This window comes from Lactuca saligna, chromosome 5, assembly GCF_052625555.1.
Source record: "Lactuca saligna cultivar CGN05327 chromosome 5, ASM5262555v1, whole genome shotgun sequence".
In the NCBI taxonomy this organism is placed as follows: Eukaryota; Viridiplantae; Streptophyta; class Magnoliopsida; order Asterales; family Asteraceae; genus Lactuca; species Lactuca saligna.
The window spans coordinates 246967449-246976856 of NC_136421.1; the positions used below are offsets into that span (position 1 = coordinate 246967449).

Genomic DNA, 9408 nt, shown 5'->3' on the forward strand with positions numbered 1-9408 from the left:
ATTGTCAGGGGCCAGATATTGGTCTTTCATGCAATTATCACAAAGACGACTAGCATTCCACATAACAAGCAATGGGCCAGCATTAGTGCCTCCGACCCATGGATCTAGTGAGGAAACTCACCTAAACTACTGAAAAACCATAAAAATACTTGAGTTGCTAGACTAGAAAAATCCTTGTGCTAACTAAACAAACAAAGTCCCATTTAGTAATTGGGACACAACCCATAACTAAAAATCAACATTACTCTCCAAGTGTCCAAAGTAAAAAGGGCCAATTAATCCTTTTCTTTTAAGCCCAATAAAATCTCCTAGGCCCAACCCCAAAGATAACCAAAGTCCAAAATGGGCCCAAAATCAGAAGTAACCCATTACCATGAAAATTTATGGTCCAAGCCCAACAAGCAAAGCATAACAATAGAGGCCCAAAATCAACAAATTTGGACTGGGCCGTATGCCCCGTGTTGCAACTGGTACGCACATTGTACTCGACCGAAGCGGGAAATGATTGCGATTGAGGTGCAGTACGCACGACATACTGGGAATTACGCGCAACGTACGCACCCCTAAGGCAAAACTCATGCTAAGGTCTTAATTCCTTAAGACCTTACGACCAAAATTCAGATCTGAGATTAATAAGACCCCTTAGGCCATAAAGTTGCAAACTTTGTGCCTTTGCATGGCTACAAGAAGCCCAACACTAAAAACCTAGCTTACTCAAACCTATTCTACACTATAACTTTTGCATGGGGACAAATCAAGATCCAAGCTTGCATTTTTATGATTTAAAATGCCTTCAAACGCCTAAAATGGCACCTTAAAGGCTTTGGAGTACCTCTTACTCACCAAGCTCTTGGTTTTGGGACAAAAGGGATAAAAATCAAGGCTTAACTAAGATCTAAAGAAACACAAGCCAAGTTTGGAGATTTATACCTCCAAACGGTGCACAATGAAGAGAAGATGTTTGATCCAAAGTCTTGAGATCAAAGCCTACTCCTTGAAGGTCCTTATTCACAAACAAGGAAGCACATAACTCACTTCAAAAGCTCAAAATGCTCAAAATAAACTAGGGTTAGCAATGAGGTACGATCTTGGGATGGAGACTTATAAAGGGAAAGGTCTTGGGGATATAATGGTTCTTAAATAGTGTACAAACCCTAAATATTAGGGTTTTGGTCTGAACCACGTTCGCCCAGCATACTGGAGTATGTGCAGCGTACTGCCGCTGCCACAGTATGCCCAGCGTACTCGAGCAACACTTAAAAGTCACGAATTTTGACATTAGTGACCCTTCTTGCAATAATTCATAACTCAAGGGTCCAAAAGCAAACTTGGAAAAATAGATGTTACAAGTTGAGTATGTTGGGCGTACTGAGCACTATTGACCAAGTTTGACTTTTGATTTTTTTTGGGCTTTGACCAGGATTTGACAAATTTGACCAAAGGGTATTTTGGGTATTTTAATATTAAGTTAAGTTGGGCCATGATTTGAATAACAGGTAGCAGGTAGAGCCGGTATTCAGAGCAGAGATTTATTCAGCTATTTGTTTAGACTAAGAGGTGAATTTTCCTCACTGTACTTGTGGGTCGAAGGCACCAATGCCAGCCCGATTATATATCCTGATTTAGAGGATGTTGATATGTTATAGTGATCTGTAGATTTGTATCCTGGTATATATAGGATATAGTATGTGGTAGTGGTCTGCGAATCTGATTGTTGTCTGATAATTGGTTATATGTTTATCTATTGTTGGAAATATGTTATGTGGTATGTACATGTCGACATAGTATGGTTAGGTTGAGGTAGTACTCTTTGTGCGGTAGCCAACAAACTCGGGATCAATCCAGACATAAGTTTAGGCCCAGAGGGTAAGCTAGACTTATGTTGTGGGCTCGAAAGCAAGCCAGATATGAGTTGTGGGCTCAGGGGTAATGCATTCTTTTAAGTTGTAGACCTAGTATATGTTGTTATCTATTGTGGGTGTTGGTACTTTTGGGGAACTTACTAAGCTTTGGCTTAAAATTTCAGTTTAATGTTTCAGGTGCTTTAAAGGACCATGGGAAAACAAATGTGTAATCGTGCACATCTTCATGTTTTTATGACATTGGATCTTTGGATACTCTAATTTTAAACACTTTATGGATGAAATATATTGTTTTGAAAAGTTAAAATTTACTGTGATTTTTGGGATGTTACAATATATATATATATATATATATATATATATATATATATATATATATATACACATATACATATACATATATATATAACCATATTATATATATATATATATATATATATATATATATATATATATATATATACATACACACATATACATATACATATATATATATATAACCATATTTGGCTCAAACAAATATAAACACATATTCCAGAAATAAGCAATTAATTCATGTATAAACTTTCAACATATATTTAATACTTTTAATAAATATTTGTATTAAAATTACGTTCATGAAAGTGACTATTCACTCACCTAATATAGATGGAAGACTCACGAGAAAGTCAGCTCTTTGATTGACACTTCAGATTTCCCTTTAAAACAACTTAAACACGAATATTATTAAGTCTTAGTATTCGTTCATATTTATAATGTTTTTCTCATATTTATCAATAATCCTAAAAATAATATTGACTTATAGTTGGTAAGAAACAACCAAGTAAGATCATATCGAATGTAGGATCCTTTTGACATATAAAGATATATTTATAATGTTTAATTGTTATAACGTTTTTCTCATATTTATCAATAATCCTAAAAATAATATTAACTTATAGTTGGTAAGAAACAACCAAGTAAGATCATATCGAATGTAGGATCCTTTTGACATATAAAGATATATTGTATGGAACACTTAAACACCTCATAGATCGGACCTAGATATCATTCTCGTAAGTAGATCGATCAATATAACGACCGGTATTACTGATAAATTTTAATTATAAGCTCATAATAATGACTATGAACATAAATATGAGTTGTACTTAATGTGTAATCAGTGCAACTTAACTTACCGGATTTTCTAACAGAAGTTTAGAAAGTTAGCTGGCAGAACTTTATCTCTAAAAACTTTTTTTCGTCGGCTCTCTGACGACATAGAGCTTCTCTAACGTACCCTAACATAGGTGGAATCAAACAAGAAAGCAAGAAGAGATCTAGATAGACTTTAGAGATTTGAGAAAGGAAATGTGTAGAATTTGTCCTTTATTTATAGGGGTCTGATCACGGGGTACGCCCCAAGTTTCACCCGTATATTTTGTGTACGAGCATCGTTTTCATGTTATTTATATCCACATGTAGGTATTTCTGAGTACTACAAACTTCACTTAGACTTGATCAGTTAATTCTCATTTATTTTCAAATTCACAAATCCGTATCGAATTCGCCATGTTTGAAGAGTGTGGACCAAGTTTCGTCCATATCTTTCGCATATGAGCCTCGTTCTCGACGTTCTTTATATTCATACATAGGTATTTCTGAGTACTTTAACTTTCATTTAGACTCCATCGGCTAGTTCTTATTCTATCTCAAATTTACAAATATGTATCGAATTCGCCATGCTCAAAGATTTGGGATCAAGTTTCATCCATATCTTTCGCATACGAGCTCTGTTCTCGATGTTCTCTATATTGACAGATTCATGATTGCATGCAATTTAACTTTCAGTTAGATAGTTTTGTCTAACAAGCGACCGATCTTTTATTTCCTACTCTGTGTCACATATTATTGTATTGTATCATTACGAAAAATTATAACTTACTCATACGAAGTCAAATTTAGACGACCTTTTTATGTACGATCTAGTATTCATGATGACTTCAACTTTCCTTTACATTACTTTTTCTAAAAAGCAACCTATCTCTGGTTTACTTTTTATGGCACGCATTATCATATCGGGTTGAACGTGAGACTTGGATGAATCATAGCTTCCTCATATGAAATCAGATTTTAGTGTTATTTATACCCACAAAATCGTCATTAATACTACTATGAAATTCGTTTAGACTATTTATCCTAAATAATCTTTTATTTTTAAAGGTATAATTCATTAAATTTATAATAAATTTTTATACAAATATTATAAGCTCGTAATATTTGTCCATAAAACATGTACACAATATATAAATATTATTTATATAACTCGTATCGCGTACTAAGGATTTTTATTTATTTACGATTATCGTAGTCGGGGATTTAATTGTTCAATAAAACAATTATTGATAACTTTTAATCCTTAAAATGTCTAGCACCGAATTCGCGGGTGTTACACTCTTCAATCGATCGGTGGCCTCCTTAGGGTTACTAAGGGTTAGGGTTCTTTTGTCGCAATAATGATTTATAATCGTATTTATAATGTTTCCAAATTTCACGCCAACATGTCGTGGTATATGGATTGCTATGCCGTGGTGGATATTTATCTGTGTGTCCTCCAAGACTTCTGCCTTATACCTCATTCGGCAAATTTATCGAATAAGGATTCTCCACCGTGTCGCGGTATGCATGTGACCACGTCGTGGGCTTCAAAGATCTTTCATGACTTGACTTTCGTTGACTCCGTCCAACAATCTTGCTTCCGGCTCCATATTTCTACTCCTTTTATCTCGAGCATGTCTTCGCTACTACAAAACAAAATATAAACATATTAAGTACCTTTTATCTTTAAATAAGACCAAATGTAGCTAAAAACATACCAAAATATCACCTAAAATATATAACTAAATATAGCGATATCAGGGTACATGCTTGTACTTTGTCTCGTTCTTTTACAAGAGATGAGATTGTTTGGTATTGTCATGTTCGGCTATAGGTCGGAGCCTAAATGTTGGACCAAACATATTATGTGGATTCACAAATTAGGTCCACCATAAACCCTCATATCGATACACAGTTATGAGGCAATATTAGTGTGTTCAGATTTAACATTTTTTTTGTGTTAGCCTATGAAAATCATGTGTTATTCTTAGGGCACAATTATACTTTTCATTTAATGCTTCCTTCTTAGTGTAAAATTTATATCTGACTTTGGTATTATTCTACTATACCATTTTGATCAATGATCAGTTATAATAGTATATAAATTTTGTACGATCCCTTCTTATTACAAAAGGATTCAAGAGTAGAGTTCTTAGCTTATGTTACATGGTGACTTCTAAATTGCTTAAAATTATGATTTGATAGACAACTCTATTCTTTTAACGAATGGTATAATTTCCTAAACAACAACACTCTTATCTCTTATAAACATAACATATATGAACCTTGAAAGCAAATTACAATAGCCAATGAGCCATTCTTCCAACCAATACTTTGAGTGAGAATTAGACTAAATAAGTCCATATGTAGAAGTGAAAATGATGAGTTTATGGAAGAGCACAACTGGATTTGAACAACATTTTATTTTGCTTTCATTGTTTAGATGCATAACATAAATTTTCTTTGATAAATTTTGTATTGGGAATTAAGTGACTAAGTCATCATTTCTGCTTGAAGATTGTATTGAAGTTGAGATGAGATGTCTCTTGTGTCATAGCTAGTTAAAAGATTTTTCTTGCGTTCTTAGAAAAACATATTTCATTAATTTGTTAATGACATTAGAATTTAATATCATTACTCCTTTGGCTAACAAAAATACTTTCATTCTTGAGTCAATTATATTGCATTTGGTTTTCTTCAAGTAACTTCATAATCAACATCACACATTTGATTTATTGACATTAGATTGTGCTTGACCTTTCACATAAAATACATTGAACACTATGGGTTGACATTGCAATACCCTATGTGCTTTAGTTTGATCTTCCTTGCCATCTCCAAAAATGAAAACCAGTCCATTTTAATGGTAATTTGATTTGCCTTCTAACTGGGTCCGAAGCTAGGATTTGGTCCTTAGTTCCAAGTCGGCTTGTTTGTTTTCCTTTCTGCACCCTTGGACCTGGTCCAAAACAAGTATTTAGTCCCCGTTTTTGTGTTGATCCGGTCCAAGGAAAAACACCTTTTGACCAAGTTTGTTCTTGGTTTGTCCCTCAATCAACACCTAGCAAGGACTCGATCATCAGTCTTTTTGTTTGGTGCTTCATTTTGCTTCTAACTCGGTCATAACATCTAACCCAGTTAGCAACTATCAAATGATCATTTACTTATATCCTTTGAAAAGAGATTTGATCTTATCTTTAAATAGGACATCCACTATCCAAGTGCCATGTGTTTCTTCCTTGATAGACTAAGGATAGATATCAATTTTGACATGTGTATTCTTTGGAAGCTTTCACTAGATCATCTACAAAGGTACCGGAACTTGAGTCTTCCTTGCCTAGATAGACTAGGACAGTCCCCAATTGGCACTTTGGACATTATTTGGTTGTCACAAGGTATCTTCAAAGGTATTGGAAGGTGTAGTGTGGTACTTTATTACTGGTCATTAAACACAAGTTTGCATTTTATTTTCGCACTTCTTCATCATATGAGGATGAAGCTTAAACCTCTTTGTAACAATACCATGGACCCATCATTATGTTTCTTCAATAACGTAACTAACCTTTTATATTTTGTTTCAAATAAGTTTTATCTAGATCTAGTAACTTTGGACTTTCAATCTTTTGCAATATTTCATGTTTCACCACACTTATAACCTATGCAGTTATCGCGGTCAAAATTTCAATAGCGGTCACATACCGCTATTTGAGATCGCGGTTATCGCGGTGGTATAACAGTGATATAGCGGTTTTTTAATATTACGTATAATTTATAATTTTATATTATATTTATATAAAAGTTATATATATTTGAGTATTAATACTATAAGTCTATATAGAATTAATATCATAAACTTAAAAAGTCATATAAAAACATAACATAATATTCTATTATGGTAATATAGAAACTACGTAGTGTCAAAGTATCAAATAGAGTTTAATTGTATTGCTTGTGTTCAATATCATATTAGTAGGTCATGGTTGATATAAAGAGTTAAGTCCCAAGTCGTAGCCTCATAGGTGTGGTTCAATTTACAAAAAACATTAATGGAATCCGACCATAGCAGTTCAAGTTGTCGTGAGTACAGAGAGAGATGAGAAAGAGAGTTGTCGGTAGACGTAATTGCTTTGAATGCTTTTAGATATGATAGTTGTTTGGGCATTTTAAAATGAAAGTGTAGTGAGATCATTAAAACTAGTTTTTCATTGAAAAAGTAACCAAATGACCCAAAATGTGAACGAAAATGGAATAGCGCCCGTAGCGCCGCTATAGCGGTTATTGAAATAGCGATAAATAGCGGTGAATAGCGCCGCCAATAACGGTACGGCGAAATGAAAACGCTAAGTTAAAAATAGCGGTTCCTGACCTCCGCAAAACACTATAGCACCGTTATTGCACGCAATTGATAACTTAGCTTACAACAAACCATTACTTGGGACAACTTTGTTCGATATCTTAAGCTCTTCTTCGGTTTGATTAGTCAAATTCCTTTGGTTGGTAGTTGAATTGTTTCACAATTAATCATAGCAACTTCGGTTGTCAACTCAAGGAAATCCTCCTCATCACAATCATAATTTCAAACTCAAAGAAATCCTACTCGTTATGAAACTCATGTTATTTGATCATATCATGATTATTCTCCATCTTTCATTGCTTCTCGAATTTTAAAACACAATACAAGGGTCATGTTCTTGATCTTCATGTTCGTGTTCACAATACAACACAAAAGTTTGATATGAAACTTTTACGTAAAGCAAAAAAAGTAATTCACAAATTAAAATGTTCATAACATTAACCAGTTTTTGACACAAGTGATTTAATTGTGATATTTTTATGTCAGTTTTGTTATGATTAATAAAGAATTCCATAACCACAATATTTTGTGTTAGGTTATATCACTTCGTGTTATTTTTGTAAGTGTTTTATTTGAATCAGTTTTTGTAGTATTGAAACAAAATTGTTCTATATATTGTCCATATGGGTGTACGAAACACCTAGGTACTATAAGACCCTATTATAATATCATTAATATACCATTTTGAAGGGTAGACTATAGAGCAGTAGATTAAGATTAAAAACCGAAAAATATGAGATTCTTGAATCAAAAAATAATTTAGAACAAATAAATAACCACCAGTCTTGGCTACGCTCTGGCTATGCTTATTCAAACTGGAATTCAAACTGGAAGCTCAAGGTATGCAAATACAAAATCGCAATTCTATGTCCAAATATTTATGCTGTGGTGCCCTTCTGCTACGAAAGTTTACCCAACATGTTTCAAATTGAGTATATTGTTACATTTTATTGAATAATAATGGTTGTTAGACACACTTAGGCCAACAAGGTGTCAAACATACTTATGCCAACTCTAATAGCCTCTAAAGCACTATTTAGAGGCCAATTTTTAGTCCATCTATCCTTTAAAAACCATCAATTTTTTGTTATAATTTTTAGCAACTATAAAAACCTCTGAAAAACTACTACTTTAGAGATTGATTGGAATGCAGTCGTCAAAATTGTGAAAAATAAACACTAAAATAATAATTATTTAGCAGCAAAATACTTTTTGTAGTCCAATCAACCTCTACAATGGTGGGTTTTAGAAGCCTTTACATTTTGCTTGCCTTTGGTGTTAAAAGAATCGAACACAAAATATAAGCTAAATTTAAAGATCTATTTGGGTATTCTTTTACACAACTTGTGCGATTTTTGCAAAAAAAAAAAACAAACAATTGTCCAACAATGAGAAAGAAGATTCCAAATAAGATGCAATAGTTGGATCGCAGATAAAGAATTTAATCATTGAAAGGCGGGAAACATGTATGGAGAAGTTACTAGGAAACACCATCGATTGAAAAGTAACAAGGGTTTCTCAGCGAAACTTCCATTGTGTTTGATTTTGGCCTCCCATGAATCAGAATAAGCACTCTGTTTCTTAGCTTATCTGGGATTATGAAGGCACACATCGAACCATTGTCCCAAAAGACTACTAACTACCGATCGATAGAAAATCAAAATAGAATTACGAAAAACTTACAGAATGAGATTTGCAGGTTGAAAGGGTCGGTGTTCAATGTTTGGTTATATAAGACTATGAACCCTAAAAGGCCTTGTTTAATAAGAAAAAAAGGCCATGTTTTATATTTTCATGCTGAAGTCCAAGCCCAGTAACACTGTCCATTACGAACTAATTGTAAATTTTGTTATTTTAGCTATTAGTAAAAGTAAATTCGTATCAATAATTGTAATTTTAGTCAATAATTTTCTATTGTTATTGTGTTTTTATCTTTATTTTATAATGATATTATTAATTAAATCATTTTTTTCAAAAAAATACATACTATGATCGATTTAATGACTTAATTTACAAATATTCAAGGTATAGTGTGGTTGGTAATTCAACATCACC

At 33.2% G+C, this 9408-nt stretch overlaps 1 non-coding gene across 1 annotated transcript; it reads right to left on the reverse strand.

Annotated features, from left to right (window-relative positions):
- Window positions 1–8815: 8815 nt before the first annotated feature.
- On the reverse strand, window positions 8816–8950 carry LOC144999315 (small nucleolar RNA snoR83). The gene has a single exon (XR_013660827.1). It is a non-coding gene; the product is annotated as a small nucleolar RNA snoR83 (small nucleolar RNA).
- Between the last annotated feature and the right edge of the window lie 458 nt (window positions 8951–9408).